The following is a 16,368-nucleotide window of genomic DNA, read 5'->3' on the forward strand; positions in this document are numbered from 1 at the left end:
TGTGTTCCCTGGGGCATTTGATGGGCCGCTGTGAGATACAGGAAGCTGGACTAGGTGGGCCTATGGCCTGATCCAGTGGGGCTGTTCTTATGTTCTTAACTACAATTCCCAGGAAGCCTTGCAGGTCTCTTGTTATCTGGTGTGCTCCCTGGGGCATTTGGTGGGGCCACTGTGAGATACAGGAAGCTGGACTTCTTATGTTCTTATGTCCTGGGTAGCTGCTGAGTGGCAGCCAGGGTGAGACTGCAGGAATCATTGTAGTAGAGTGCCCCTAGTGGCCAAGTGGGAAAAAGAGCATCAGACCTGGCACCCTCTTCCCCACTCCCATTTATAGTAGTAAGTGCGCAAGAGCACAGTAGTTTGTATCCATGTTAATTAATGTTAGAGAAGGTGCTCTTAGGTTATGTTCCATGAAGAAAATCCTATCTTTGATCCCATCCACACCTTCTGCCAAAGGAGATATAGTAGTTTGCGGCTGCAATCCTATATGCACTTTCCTAGGAGCAGTGGTGTCATTAGGGGGGCATGGAGGTACAGACTGCACTGGGTGACACATGAGAGGGTGACACCAATAGCGGACAAAATTTTGGAAACCTTTTGGAAAACTTGCAGTTATGAATATCATCATGTTATATATCATTGGAAAGCTAATTTCATGCAGGACACAATGAAATAGATCGTGTTGAATTATCTGTATTCTATTAAACTTTATGACCAATTAACCAAAAACGGAAAACACGACTGCCTTATGTAGCAAAAGGTGAATTTTTTTTAACTCAGATCTGACCAATAAGACTGATTGTTCTGAGAGCCAACAAGAGGTTGTTATAATAACCAGAAGTTATTATGACACAGCAGGGAACCAATAAGGTGTTAGTTTGAGTCAGCTCTCATTTTCATGTATCAAAGCTAATAGTAGAACTATTCTATGGGAGGAGTCCTTGGTGACACAATGAGCTCTTGTACCAGGTCACGCATACCCAAGTGGTGCTTCTGCCTGGGAGTAGGCCCCATTGAACACAATGGGATGACTTCTGAGTAGATACATATAGGCTTGTGCCATGAACCACGCTTCCAGCCTGTAGGTACAGGAAGGAGTCATGCGCTTGAATTATTTCCTGTGGAAAAAGCTCCCTGGCACATTGGAGAGACTTCATTTCCCTTTGGTGCTAGTTTCTACATGTGGGGAGTTTTACACAGCAGTCAAAAACAGGACTCCTCTCCATCTGCAGTCAGGAGCAGCACTGTCCCTCAATATAACCTGCTTGAGCTTTTGAGGTCTTCTTTCCAAGCCATGTGTTGACCATGTGGTTGGTGGCCCTGGTGGCATGTCCCTTCTCCTTCTGCCTTAAGGCAGGCTGTAAAAAAAAAAGTATCATTATTTAAGCAAGTGCTTGGAGTTTCATTCTGTTGTGCCGCCTATGGTTTAGATGCAGAGTAGTGTCTGCTGGATTGATTGTAGCACCGCTCTGTAAACATTAATTTGTTTAGCTTGTTCCTGGTCCTCTGCTTCCTTGTAACTGCCCTGGATACCGAGCGGACTTGAAATGGCATTAAATAAATGATTAAAATGTTGGGTCATGGTTGGATCAGGGAGGGGCCGTTGTTCAGCCGTAGCTCAGTGCCTTGCATGCAGGTGGCCCTGGGGTCCAACCCCTGGCATGTTCAGGTTGATCTGTGGAAGTCCGCCCCCCCCACACACACACATACTGAAACTCTGGACAGCTGGTGTCAGTCCTGAGCAGATCAAGGATCAGATTCGACATAAGGCCACTTTTTTGTTCTTGTTGTGGGGAGGGGAGCATCCATAGCTCAGTGGAACACTGTCTGCTTTGTATACAGGAGCTCACAGTTTCAGTCCCTGACATCTCCAGGTTGAATTGGGACCGAGCCCTGTCCAAAAGCCCTACAGGGGCTGCTGCCAACCCGTGCTGGCAGAACTGACTAAACAGACCTGTCATCAACTTGGCCTAAGGTAGGTTCTTAAAACAGACTGGGGGGGGGGTTTGATATTGGAGGGGGAGCAGCTTGTGGAGCAGCAGACCCTCTTCTTCAGCATTCTTCAGCGTGCCAAACCAGTTGAGCAAAGCCCTTTCCCCCCCAGGCCCTCATTTTCAAGGGCTCTTGACTCCAATCCATCCTTTCGCCTCCTCCTCCAGCCAGACTGTTCCAGTAAGGGCCTGGCACAGCAGCAGCAGCAAGCTGGCGAGGACCCCCCCTGCCACCGCCCCTTTCTTGGAAAGAGACCCTGCCTTTAATTTTTAAAGTTTCTGTCCCCTTCCACCTAATGGTTTTCCCTTTTCTTAATGTCTTTTCTGTGCCCTCCAGGCACCCATTGGATCAGGCCTCCAAGACTCTGCCAACCTCTGGATGCCTTTTTTTGCTTTTATGTGTTTTTTTCCCCCCCTAGCTCTTGGCTGCTCTCAGCCTCTTCTGGGGAGTCCTTGGGTCACTCCTCTGACTCTCCCCCCCCTACTGCTATGAAAAAGGTCCTGAACCCAATTAATGGCTAATAATTATACAGGCGCAACTAGGGAGGGGGCAGAGGGAGAACAGAGGAAGAGAGGGATGGAAATTTTTCGGGGGGGGGGGAAGAAGAGGGGCATTAGGGAGAAAGGGGCCCGATTCAGCCATAGAGGGGGACTGATGGCCTAAGAAAGTGCCACTGGAATTGGGGGGGGGGGTGAAAAGGGAGGCGCAGGAATCCTGGAAGGGAGTCAAGTTCAGATTCCATCATTGCTGGAGGTGTTAATCCGAATTAAAAGAAGGCCAGGCCTCCTTGTTTCCTTAACTCCCCTCTCTGGGAGGAATGGCTCCCTTGGGGGTCCTTGAAGGCGCCCCCCTTCACACACCCCTTTCTGAAACTCTCCAAGGCCCCGATCCTGTGCTCGCTGACCCAGGAGTCGGTCTCCTTGAATCCAACAGGGGTTACTTCTGTGGAAACCTGCCTGGGATCACGTCCCAAGCTTGCAACCCCAGCCAGCCCCGGAGCTGAAACGCAGCCGGGCTAGCCGGAGAGCGAGCAGGGCTACTCTCCGGTTCACGTTTCCTGGGCAGAAATTCAGCTCGTTGCTTGAGTTTCGTCTGCGTAAACGCCTAGTAGAGGATCGCGGCGCCTGCAGCGGGTCTTCTCGGCGCTTCTGTTCTTTAAAGCAGGCACGCAGGCGGATCCTGCGTGGGGATCGCGCCCAAGGCTTATTGCAGGCTGCGATCCACTACATGCAAGGAAGCCCAGGATAACTGAGGCTGCAATCCTATGCACACTTTCCTGGGAGTAAGCTTCACTGACTATAATTGGACTGAGTAGACGCACAGGATTGGGCCCTCTCAGGCTGCGATCTTATGCACATTTCCCTGGGAGTAAGCTCCAATGAAAATAATGGGACTTACTTCTGAGTAGATAGGCATAGGAGTGGGCTCTCAAGCTGCAATCCTACGCACACTTTCCCGGGAGTTAGCCCCGCTGACTATAATGGGACTTACTTCTGAGTAGATATGCCTAGGATTGGGCTCTCAGGTTGCAATCCTATGCACGCTTTCCTGCTTATAAGCCCCACTGACTATAATGGGACTTGCTTCTGAGTAGACAGGCATAGGGTTGGGCTCTCAGTGTAGCAGATGCCTACTTCTGAGGAGACCTCTATACAGCCAGAGCTGTCTGTTTCTCAGAGAAAATGCCGGTTCTTACTTTATAACTTCGGCTCTAGTGTTCAGCCAGCGGGGGTGGGAGAGAATCCGTCCTTCCCAGCCCTTCAAACTTTAATTAAAGGAGCGATCGAGGCGGTGGGTTGGGGTGGGAGACCTCCCCAAATCTCCTAGGAGTACATCTGAGTTTGGCTGAAGGACTACATACCTAAGCGGTCGTGTCAAGAGCAGAAGGATGAGATGTGCGTAGGATATAAATTCTATGTGCATCCATCGGTTAGATGTGTGGTATTGAGTTATTTATGTCAAGCTTATAATGCATACATTTAATGTGTAGGTGATGTGATGCACACAATATACGTGAAATATAAAACATGTGTAGATAGACAATGTCTGGGTGTGCATGCCCACACACTCTCCCAAAGTTAATTTTTGTGCCGGCGGTGTTGGTTAATAATCAGAATTATTTCACTATCTGTACACGCAAATAAACCAAAAAAAATTATGAAAAGCAGATGCTCAAATCAGTCTTATGCACCGATTTTTAACTTCAATTTTGCGTGTTCATTATTAGGAATTATTTATTAATAATTATAATATATATAATGATAATTATATATAATGATGATATGCAACATGCATTTATAATCTGTATCATATTCATATATATGTATACTATACAACATAGATTTTTGCACTATTATTATTATTATTATATTTTTGTACTATTATTAGCTTTTTGCTCAGTCAGGTAGGTGTTATTGACTGGCTTGTTTTATTGAGAAATCGAGTCCTTCCCCAGAACCTGGAATGCCCAGTTTTTAATCCTATTTTGATATTCTATTATTATTATTATTATTATTATTATTATTATTATTATTATTTATTATTATTATTAGGGGAAAAGGAATGAAATATCTCGCACACTTTAATACCTTGGGGCTGTGGGCTGTGGGGAAAAGGAGAAACGGTGGGGCCAGACTTGGCCAGCTGGCTTTCAGGAGGGCGAACTCTTGCCCCCCCCCCCAGGAGCGGTCAGGCGTTGCCAGGGGGCTGCGGGCGGGCTGGAGGAAGCGTCCTTGGCTTTCGATTTCACCCCAAAACCAGCAGCCAAGGGAAGAGGCGTGAGTGGCCCACCCCTTGGGCGGGGGGGGGGTCCCTCTCCCACTCTGGCGGCCCAAACTTTTTACAACATACACCCAAGAAGTAAGTTCGTGAAACTCTTGAGCTGGATCAGTCAGTCCCTGGTTCTTCATTTGACGGTGTGGGGTGTTTGCCTTCTTCTCTTCCCCTTTTCCTTCTGGGATCCCTCCCCGCCTCTGGGTGCATTCCCTGTTGGGGAGACCACGACTTGGGAAGCAGTTTCTCTCCCCCCTTTCCCGCTTTTCCAGCACGCAGTTCATGCTGGATGGACCCTGGTTCCGATCTGAATCCAGGAGCGGGCTGTGTGTGGGTCCTTCTGTCCACCTCTCTCCGCCCCCCTTATTCTTCCAAATGAATTGAATTGGCCTTTTCCGCGGGGGACCCCGGCTGCAAGCTGAAAGGCGCCTGGCTTGAGCCTAAAGGAGGCTCTTGGAGCACTACCCATTTCTACTACCCAGGAGTAGTCCCATATCAGATCTGGTCCCTGCTCTCTGGAGCCAGGACGGCTTGGTCCGCGCCTAAACAGCTTCAAAGCGAGGTCTCCCCCCTCCCCCAATATTGCGCAAAGGGCCCCTCCCAAAACAACTTACCGTCAATCACTATTTATGGCGTGCTTTGGGGTGTTTGAACGAGCTCTGCGTCCCCCAAAGGAAAAATTATTTGCAAAAGGAAATCGGATCTGTAAAGCAGAATTTCTTGCACGCCAAAGACACTCACCCCCCTTCAAGGCCCTCGTTTTTCAACAGGCAGGGCCCGATCCACCCCCCCCTCCCCCGCATTGCGTTCAGTGGAGAACACGGAACGAAACCTCTGAGTATTTTCCAACCTGCAAACCAATCCTAGCCCTGCTTCTTGGGCAACAGGTTGGCATTTAATTCAAGGAGGAGAACCTCCCCAGTATTTGCGCGGAAGCGGTAGGGTGCAGAGCGCTAAGTTTTGCAGGGAGCCTCACCTGCAAACCTGGCACCCTCCTTAGCTACGCCACCGCGCGGAAGCAAGCCCCTCTCGTTTGAGAGAGACCTGTGCCCAGGTAAACGCGTGTAGGGGGGGTGGCCTCAGCTCTCAGGAAAGAGGCCAAGCCTTGGCAGGTACACCCCCTGTGGGACTTACTCCCAAGTAAGTGGGAAGAGGGCGGCAGCATGAAAAGGACTTATAGGGGCAGGATCGGGGCCCTCATAAGCCATGAGGTTAGAAATCTCGATTTAATAGAAAAGCCACGAAGAATCGAGGCATTTCAGCCTTTCCCGGTTATTAGCCATTATTATTATTTAAAATACGTCCCGCTTCTCTCTTGGGGGGGGGGGGAGTTTTCAAAGCGGTTCCCATAGTAAGAAAAGGTTTGATCGCCTTGTGTTCCCCCTACTGCTCGTTTCTGATCTCCTAATTTGTACGAGATCCAGAGGGTGCGTTCATGTTTGTAACCCCCCACCCCGATTAATAAAATCGTCATAAAAACCGAATTCATAGAGCGCTTTCTCAGATTCCAGCAGTACTGATTGACAGCTTTCGAGTTAGTTGAGCGCGCCTTGGTGGGGGTGGGTGTAAGTGAAGCCCCCTGCCCCGAGGAGCGTCCTGCAGGCGGAGCCCCCTTTTTCGAAAGGTGAGCAAATGCTGGTACCAAGTGCACTCTTTGGGAGGGCGTCAGATTTGATCCAGTGGCTTACCATTCACCTTCAGCGAGAGAGAGAGAGAGAGAGAGAGAGACCCCCTTTGACCTGCTTTCAGCTGCCCCCTTCTGCTTGCAAGATGGTCTGGGAGGGGGCTTGCTTGAGCCAACCCTTTGGCGAGAGACTGTGAACCCAGAAACCCCTCGTTACCAGACCAGCAAGCAGGGTTTTGTTTCTTATTTAAAATGAGGTGGGGGTGGGGGGAGAGAGAAGGCGATCTCTGGGGGAAAAGAGGTGTCAAGTGGGTCTCTCCATCCAGAAAAGGCACGTGGGGGCAACGTGAGTGGGATGCCTTTTTAAAAAAAGAAAAAAAATAATAATTCAGCCTTCTCTTAATAATCTCTCCTTGAAGATTGGGGTATGGAAAGAATGGAGCGTTTTGTGCTATCAAATCCGCCTAAAAAGGGAAAGGGTTTCCCCCCCCCTTCTAAGTGGCTCAAGACCTCCTGATCGGCCCATAAACCCCCAACTATTTTAAGCTGCTGTAATTCTCCAGGGCTCGAATGCCATCACTTCGCACACAAGGAAAAGCGTGTTTACACACATAGCCGCACACCCCCAGTTTTAATCTGGAAGTTGCCTGGAGAGTCTAAGTAACGCCTCTGCTGAATCCGGGGATCCTGCCCCCCTCCCTATTAAGTGCCACTGGGCACAAGCCTAACCAGTTCTACTTTGTTCAGTGGGGCTTACTCTCAGGAAAGTGTGGTCAGGATTGCAGCCCTTGTGAAAAATGGAATTTATTCCCAAGTAAACGTTGCAAGGGTTGCCATATCTATTTTAATATTGCAAGAGTAGCAGTATTAGGGACTGACAGTCCCCTCCTATGCGTGTCTACTCAGAAGTAAGTCCCATTGAGTTCAGTGAGGCTGACTCCCAGGAAAGAATGGATAGGGTTGCAGCCTGAGTGGCCAGAAAGGCGGAATCACCTGGAGTTTACTTCCTAGTAAACCGTGCTCAGAACACTTGCAGTTCCAGGCAGTTCGAGCTTGCTGGGGGGGGGGGGAGTCCTGGAGATCATGGCCTGCCTTTTGCACCTGGAGGGAGATTTCTGGGGCTCCCCCCCCAAAGGGCAACCCTGGGCACGTTTCCGAGGGAGCGAGTCCCTGTCCACCTTGTCTGTGGATGCTGCAATACTCAGGAGGGAGCGTAGGACAGTAGCCTTGCAGGGCCATCTCGGCACTTGTACTGGGCGGTGGGCCCCAGTGGCGTAGCTAGAGGCGGTGCAGAGCGCTAAGTTTTGCAAGGAGCCTCACCGCAACATGCAAGCGGCCCCTCCCCTTTGGAGCCATTCCGACGAATGCCTCCGTTTTGCTCCCCCACCTGGAATGGTTTCAAGGGGGAGGGACCGCTTGCACGCTCCCTGCAAAGCATAGCGTTTTGCACCCCCCTCTAGCTACGCCACTGGTAGTCCCCTACCTGCTAGGGCACCAGGCTGTGACCAAGGTGAGGACCTAAGCTGCAAGTGGCCCCAAGCAATCCATAAGACTCCAAGCTGTAGTTGATACAGATAAAGCTTCTAGTCCTCATGGCTGAAAGAAACCCTTGGAAGTGTATATAACAGCAGGGAAAAAATTATCCTAAAAAGAGTTAGAAAAAAAATACCAGGCTACATATCACTTAAATTCTGGATTCCGGCTTGGCAAGCAATCTGATGAGAAACCACAGGTGAGGTTACTTTATGGGGGTCCTAATCCCCCCAGCTACTTTATGGGGTGCTTTATGGAGGCGTCCTAATCCCCCCCCCCCCACTCCGCAAACCCTCATTGCAAACTCTGGGGGAGAAAAGCACTTTAAAAAGCAGCTTTTTCTGACAGCTAAAAATATGGGGGGGGCCTTCCTATTTTTATTTATTTTATTTTTTTCACTGCAACCTGCACATCTCATTGAACGGACTGAGACTCACTTTTGAGTAGGCATGTATAGGATCGCGCTGGGAGTCGTTTGAAAGTCTGTATAGGAAGAGAGAGAGAGAACGTCTTAGCTCAGCCCGATAGCCTGGTGCCAAGAAGTGAGCCCCATTTAATTCAATAGGACTCCCTGGTATCTGGGACGGCAGCCTTGCCAATTCAGTCCTAGGCATCTTACGGACGCCTCTGCCTTCTGTGGGGTGTAGAGGGGACTCAGGCTGCAATCGTAAGTCACCCGGGAGTAAGCCCCGTTGACTATTATGGGATTTACTTCTGGGTAGGCAAGCACAGAATTGGGCTCTCACTCCCAGGTCACTAGGATTGCAACGGGACGTTTCTGAGTAGGGATGGCCAAGACCAGGGGTGCTCAATAGGCGGATCGCGATCTACCGGTAGATCGCGAGGCAAAATGAGTAGATCGCGGAGTGCCCTTCAGGTGCCTCTGGGAGGAAACGCCGGGAGTAAGGCCCATAGTACTCAATGGGGCTTACTCCCAGGTAAGTGTGGCTAGGATTGCAGCCTCACAGCCTAATCCTAGGCATGTCTACTCAGGAGTAAGTTCTGTTATACTCAGTGGGGCTCAAGGTACACCAACATACATTGTACACATAAATGTTATATGTTATGATGGCGCGAACATTGTAAAAAAAACTCTGGTAGATCTCCGGGCCTTGCTGGGTTTCAAAGTAGCTCTCGAGCCAAAAAAGTGTGAGCACCCCTGGCCAAGACTACTTCCCTCTCCTGCTGCTCAGGGCTACTCAGTTTCATTGGGCTTCCTTTGCTCCTGGTTGGCTAGACAACAGGTGCACAAGGAAGATCTGGGGGGGTTCCAATGGAAAGCCCACCTCCAAATATTGCGTGGGGGGGGGGCTTCTTGCCTCAGTGGGTTTGGCCTCTCTATTCTTTTATATTATCTGTTCTTTTATATCAATTGATACAGTGCAGTAAGGAACGCCCTAGGGGGTTCAAAAGGGGGGGCAAACGGAGGTGCTGATCCTCCCCCCCCCCTATTCTGTTCCTACCCCTGATCCACCCGTGCTCGCTTTTTAAAAAGTCCAAAACTTATTTGGAGTGTAAAAAATTTGGGATTTCTGAAATCCATCAGGGAGTCTCTTGCATCGCCTGCCTGTGCCTTCTCGCTGCCTGTACTGCTGGTGGCGTCTACGATCCACAACGCAGTTGAGCCCGAACAGGAGCACGTCCCCGCGTGGGCTTGTGGAAACGCCAGCCTGACTACTGCGGCTTAATTACCTGGTCCATGGGAGGGGGGCTCCTCGGAAGCAGGACTTCCAAGGAAGGCTGCAGACGTGTCCCATTGGGGGATCGCAGGTGAAAGCTTCCGCGGCAGGGCCAGGCAGGCACACCTTCTTTTCCTCGGGAGTCAGCCCCATCCTGGGAGCTTACTCCAGAGTAGGCGCCCAGGCGGCTGGCTGGGGGTTGTGCGAGGTGATCAATCGAACGGCTGGGTTCTGCCCAGGGCTTGCCAATAACCAGCCCTCCATCTGCGGGGGGGGGGGGGGATCCATCCCTTTAGCCGCCCTCTCCTGGCAGCCTCTCTTAAACCAGTATTTCCTTCTTGAAGTGGCAGGTTGCGAAGCGAAAGAGAGCTCCCTCTTGGGGTGCCCCCCCCTTTCTGCTTTTAATTATACTGTTCAAAGGAAAGCTTTCTGCTGACTAGAAGGTGGTTACCCGGTGGCGTAGCTAGAGGGGGGCGCAAAGCGCTAAGTCCTGCGGGGAGCCTCACCGCAGCCTGCAAGGGGCCCCTTTCGGAGCCATTCCATTTGCTCCCACCGCCTGGAATGGCTCCGAAGCGGGCCCCTTGCAGGCTGCGGTGAGGCTCCCCGCAAAACTTAGTGCTTCGCATCTGCGGTGAGGCTCCCCACAAAACTTAGTACTTTGGACCCCCCCTCTAGCTACGCCACTGGGTGGTCCTCAAGGTGGAGGGGATGATTAAAAGCCCAATCCTATCCACACTTTCCTGGGAGTAAGCCCCATTGATTCTGATGGGACTTACTTCTGAGTAGACTTGCACAGGATTGGGCTGTCAGACATCACTTCCCCCCTCCCTTTTCCACGCTTCTTTTCCTTCCTTTGAGAAGGAATTAAAAGGAAATAACGACCACCAGCAATCGAACAGGAAAAGCATCTGGGGAGGGACACGAGCTTCCCCCACCCCAAACAGCCCCTATGAAAACAGAGCCTGGAAAAAGGTTCTAATCAATCTCACCTGTCTATAAAACCCCACATCAACGGGGGGGGGGGAGGCCCCTTTCGCTCCTGAAGACAATTCAGCGCACTTCTAGCAATGCCTACTCGGAGGAAGTAAAGCCCTCTCAGTTCAGTGGGACTGCTTGCTCCCAGGTGGTGGGGTACAACCTTAGTCTGAACATTTGGGGGGGGGGCCTCTGGTTCTTTGCTTTGGGCGCCCCCCCTCCATTCCCGAAAGAAAACTCCCCAAATAATTGTTTTGGGTTCTTTCAAGGCGATCCTTTACGTAGTTGAGCTGACTGTCAAGAAAGTTCCGGCCCTGAGTTGAGGCGCGCCTAACTCCGCATAGGATGGCCTGCCTGGTACTATGCGGATTTTTACACACACACCAGACTGCAATCCTCTGCCCACATTCCTGAGAGTAAACCCCATTGAACATAGTGGGACTACTTTTCTAGACACGCAGGACTGTGCTGCGGCTTAATTAGACAAGACGATTTTGCAGGCGCCATCCTATGCGTGCTGGTGAGTCAGTCCCACCAAGTTCAAAGGGACTTACTCGCGGGTAAGTGGGCATAGGCCTGCAACCTCGCCACGCAATTCTATGCAAGTTTACTTGGAAGTAAATTCCACTGTGTCAAATAGGACTCCCCAGTAAGCGCCCTTGGGATCGCAGCCTAGATTTCGTTTTTATTTTTGGACCTTTGGAAAGAGAGAGGATGAGAAGAGACATTAATGGAAGCCCACAAGTCAGGTTTACTCCGAAGTGTATCCCAATTTAAATTCCAATCACTAATGCATAATCTCCTTTCAGTCCTTACTTCCTGGCCTACCCTGCAGGGGTGGTGTTTTCTTCCCCATATGGGAGCTTGCAATGCCTTCCCCGCCTGGAGAATCGGTGACAGAGGCGCGATTAGAGCTCAGGGTTGTAAACTGGAAGCTCAATCTGCCTGGGTGTCCTTACTCAGAAGTAAATCAAACAGAGCCACCTCTCAGTTGGAGTGGACAAAGGTTTTGGCGGCACAAATCTGTGCAATCTTACTCCCAGGTAAGCCCCACTATGTTCAGAGGACCTTACAGGCAGGGATACTCCAAAGTAAATCTCCTTGGGGCGTATTCTCAGGTAAGAGTGAGTGGTTGACAGTGCATGTTCCTCGGGGCTTACTCACACGCAAGCATGCTGAGGGGTGGGGGCTTTCAGAGCGAACCGAAAAATGTCTACTCTGAAGTAAGGCACGCAAGTGGGACTTACGTGGCAGTAAGTGTGTCTAGGATTGTAATCTGTTTCTTAAAAGCCATTTCTGCCCTGCACTGCATATACGCAACAGGGATCTAATGTGTGCACCTGTGGGCTGGGCAGAAACGGGTTAAACGCTAAAGGGAGAAGCGCTTTTATGTATAATATACTACGGTTTTAAATATGGGGAGGGAGTTAAATCGGGACCCTTCCCCACGTGGTCTGTTGGTTAGGGTTCCTATCCTGTTAAAACTCTCTGGAATTGATTTATGAGTCGCTTGGTGAGTTTCTGGAGGATTAGCTAGCTAATCCCTGAGTTTATCCAAAACTTTGCTCCGTCTTGGTTGTCTTCTCCAGACCTCCCTCCGCCGCCCCCTACCACGTCCGGAAGCGTTGCCAGATCTATACCTGAGCTCACCTGCTCTGGAAGTTTCAGAAGGATTTGTAGATTGCCAGGCTCCTGTGCTTGCTTTTGGACGGGAAGGGTTTAAAACCGGGGGGGGGGGGAGACGAAGAGAAGGAAGTGGGCTCCAGAAGAGGGTTTGAAAACCCCACTGTAGGATAAATCCATCCCACAGAGACAAGACGCTGTGATGCTCAATGGGATGGCAGACACTGTCCCACTCCCAGTCCAGCAGGGGAAAAAGAAAGAGGCGCAGGTAGCATTCTGAAATCCCGTCCTTACTCCAGAGTAAGCATGCAGAGGCTCTGCCTTCACTCCTCTGGCTGGATCGTGCCCGTTCTACTTTCTCGCCTCAGTTTAACTTGCTTTCAGCAATACGTTCTTGACGTAGTAACTGATTGCCCAGCCCTCCTCGTGTTTACTCAGAAGTAAGTTCCCCTGAGTTGGGGGGATGCTTAAGCAGGTGCTGGTGTGCATAGGTGTACTCAACCTTACTTACGAGCAAGGTGCATTGGTTTACCCAACCTCACTTGCAAGCAAGGTGCACTGAAAAATCAACAGATTTCCAGTTTTATTCGAGAGAGGATTTTGTGGATTGGTGGAATGAAAACTTTCCCAATAGTCTGAGAGCCCCGATCCACGGATTTCAACTGAGAGGCTTTGCAGTCGCGTCAGAACGCACGAGCTTGGAACACTGTAAGGTCTCTGGGGCAGAGACTTCTCCTTTCCTTATATTACCCTCCAACAGGTAAACAAAAATAAGTCATTTCATGAAACGAAAAATGAGTGGTTTTTGTTAATGAGTTAAAAATCCTATGAGTTTACTCTGTAGTAAACCCCATTGGACCCCCCCCCCCCCCTCCCCACTGCCATTTACTTCTGAATGAATGGATTCAGGATGGAATTGTAGGGACGCTTAGGGTTGGCCATTGTCTGTTTCAGTCAATAGGATTGATCTCGAGTCCATCCTTACTCCTCGCAGCCCGATGCTTGCAGGTTTATTCCAAAGTAAGCAGCTCTTGAGTTCCGTGACACTTACTCCCGAGGAAGCGCACAGTAGGATTGCAGCCTCTGTCTAATCTCTATGGAATTTAATTTCAAGCAAGTAAGTAGCAGGACCATTAGAATAAATTCGAATTAAGAACTGGAGCTGGTCTGTAGAGAGGTGTAGGGTTGGGGGAGGACTTGGTCTTTTGAGGACATCAAGGGGGTGGGTGTTTTATATTGGTTTCCCAGCTCTCAACGCGCTGGCCAAGAAGTTATTTTGTAATTGGAAGTACAGCAAGGTTTTTATACCTCTGCTTCTTGCGGTTCCCAACTTGAATTTAACCCCAATATCCTTAAACTTTAATAAATAATTCTGGCAAATATTTTTATTTGATCTTCCCCCCCCCCCAAGTTCATTTAACACACACAAGGTGAATAATTTGGTTTATAAACACCTAACAATTCTCTCTCTATATATCTATATCTATAGAGAGAGAAATAAATCGTTAGGTGTTTATATTTATAAATATAAATAATTTAATATATAAATTTATTATATAAAGTATGAAAAGAGACACTTGAAGGGGAAGCCAATCGAATGCTTTCTTTTTTCTCCAAAAAAGGTTTATTTTTGGTTTGGTAAAAAGGTTTAGGTTTATTTTAGAGACTTCCGGGTGGGGGCCATTAGGGATCCTTCTTTTTAAAAAGGGGGGGGTGCGTGTTTTTGTTTCGGTACTACTAGTTTTTCCTTGAGAATACAATTCAAAAGGTGTCCAGAAACATTTTTTGCTTCCTCCCTTCCTACAATTGGAGGGTCAAAACGAAATATCTTCTCTGAAATTCCGAATCAAAATTGATTGGGAATGGTGTGGGTGTTTTTTGGGGAGGGGATCCTTACGCTACACATCACTTTCCTTCATTCCCCTGTCTCTTTAGCTACCACCTGCTGAAGCCTCCCCACCATGTTTTCCACGCCCCTCATGGTCCTGTTCCCCCCTTCTTCAAAAATCTGGTTTATTTTCTTGAAGGGTTAGGACCATCTCCCTTCCTTATTCATCCCAGGACCTTAAAAGGTCCTTTTGGAAAGCGGTGTGTAAATAAACTAGTAAATAGTCCATTGAAGCAGTTGACTCCTCTCTTAGCCCCCTCATTATATTAGCATTTCTTGGGGTCCTTGACAAACATAGGGCCATCAAACGACTTCAACAAGTCCCAAGAGATTAGAGCTGCGTCCAGAGAAAGATAGCTAAATATATATTTTAAAAATAAAAGGAGACCCCAAAAGAGAGACTTTTTTTTTTTTTTACTTTTATGCCCCATGCATTGGAAAGCAAAGCCCTCGAACCTGTGAAAAGCAGAGCCCAAGGGGGGGGGCATTAAAAATTAGAGAGAAACCCCATCGAAACGATATAGCCAATTATACAGGGAAGGTTACAACGCGGAGTAGGTAGAGTTGCATCGGGGTCACCGGGACAAAATTCGTCCTCTTTGCCACCAGGGAAGGGTGGCTCCCCTTCAGAAAAGGAGCTGGCCCTCGTTTGCTGGGGCAGTATGAGAGGTAGGAAGGCAGAAGCCTCCAGATATGTAGGCGGCTGGGGTGGAAAATCCTAAGAGAGAAGGCAGCGGGGCTACCTTGAATGGGCGAGACCGAAGCCTCCTACACGCTTACTCTGGTGTAATAACTTGAGCTCAGAGGGCCTTACCCCGAAGTAACTGCATCGGGCCGCCTCCCCAGCAGTGGAAATTACTGAGTAAACACGCTAAAAAAAAAAAAAAGTGGTCAACCGATTCCCTACAAGACAAGAAGTCCCATTGATTTAAACAGCGCTTGTTTACAAGGAAGGTACCGATCCTGAAGAGACTTACCTGGAAGGAAAGCGCCTCTGGCCCCCGCAAGGAGTGACATTCGGGAAGGGAATTCAAGCTTCTCAAACTCCTCCTGGTTCAGTTCTCGTTCAACTCAGGGAAGGCTTACTTCAGAGTAAACAAGCCTAGGATTGGGCTAGGGGGAGAGAATCACAACCCAGGGGAAAACGCACCCCATCTCCGCAAAGTCCCCCCCCCCCCCAGCATCACCGTCTAGCGTGTCCAACATTGAACGTGGGAATACAGGCAGTTCCCAGGCATTCCGTCCAACCTGCGTTTTAATTCCTGCATCGACGAGTTCACACAATAAGGGTGTACCACCCAGCAATCGTTAGGAGAGGAGAAGGACGTGGGCAAAGCAATGGGGATTAGGTTTTGATCTTGCCTAGGACCAGGGTTGTTTTGTTTTTTTAATTAAATCTTTAAATTAAATTATTAGCAGGCTTATAAAACTCACACCTTTGAGAATGACAGTCAAAATCCCAGGAAAGCAGGTAGACGTGTCACTCGTGTGTATCAAACTTCTTGTACACTGGCTTGAAGCTACGATGCAGTGTATGCTTACTCGAGAGTAAGCGTGCGTCGTCCCCCCCACAAATTAGGAGCCCCTACTTCGAAGGGAGGTGCACAGACTCCGGCTTAAACCCCCCTACGTCTTACCTGGAGGCGAAACCCATTTCAATCAATGGGGTTTACTTCCAAGTAAAACGTGGCTGTTCACAAACTTGGAAAGGAAGGCTGCAGCCCCATCCACACACTTCCCTGGGAGTAAGCCCCATGGACTCTAACGGGGACTTACTTCTGAGTAGACATGCCTAGGATTGGGCTCTAAATGGTGGGGGGGGGATGTTACTTGCAAGAAGGCATGCAGAGGAGAGGGGGTGAAGAGGTAGGAAGGGGAAAGTCAATCAATTATGACGATCAAATTAGTATAGGATCTGTAAGGCGTAGCATGCAATTAAGCAATTAAACCCCCCCAGCTCTCCTCCTCTTCCCCCCCACCAACAAAATAAGAATGGCAAAGTCACCTCTTTTTCAAGATGCTCCCCTCCATCTTTAAATATTGTCCAGTGGGAAAAGTCAGCGTGGAAAGGGTTAGGAGCTGGGAAAAGGGCGCTTTTTCTTAAAGGGGCAGATCAGGAGGGGGGGCTGGGATGGTGATCAGAAGGGAGAAGGGGGGGAGATAAGTGATCTGAAGAAGAGGATAGGGCCAGGGGAGAGAGGGGGGGGGAAGTCAACACACACACTCACACACTCCAATGCTAGCCCTGATGGTGATGAATACATAGGAAACTTTTTTGGCCC

At 49.4% G+C, this 16,368-nt stretch overlaps 1 long non-coding RNA gene across 1 annotated transcript; it reads right to left on the reverse strand.

The window, feature by feature from the left end:
• Positions 1–677: 677 nt before the first annotated feature.
• Positions 678–16,081, reverse strand: LOC136660030 (uncharacterized). Its single transcript, XR_010794887.1, has 2 exons — positions 15,064–16,081; positions 678–1,358 (listed from the first exon to the last, which is right to left on the reverse strand). It is a non-coding gene; the product is annotated as an uncharacterized lncRNA (long non-coding RNA).
• Between the last annotated feature and the right edge of the window lie 287 nt (positions 16,082–16,368).

This window comes from Tiliqua scincoides, chromosome 9, assembly GCF_035046505.1.
Source record: "Tiliqua scincoides isolate rTilSci1 chromosome 9, rTilSci1.hap2, whole genome shotgun sequence".
Taxonomy (NCBI): Eukaryota; Metazoa; Chordata; class Lepidosauria; order Squamata; family Scincidae; genus Tiliqua; species Tiliqua scincoides.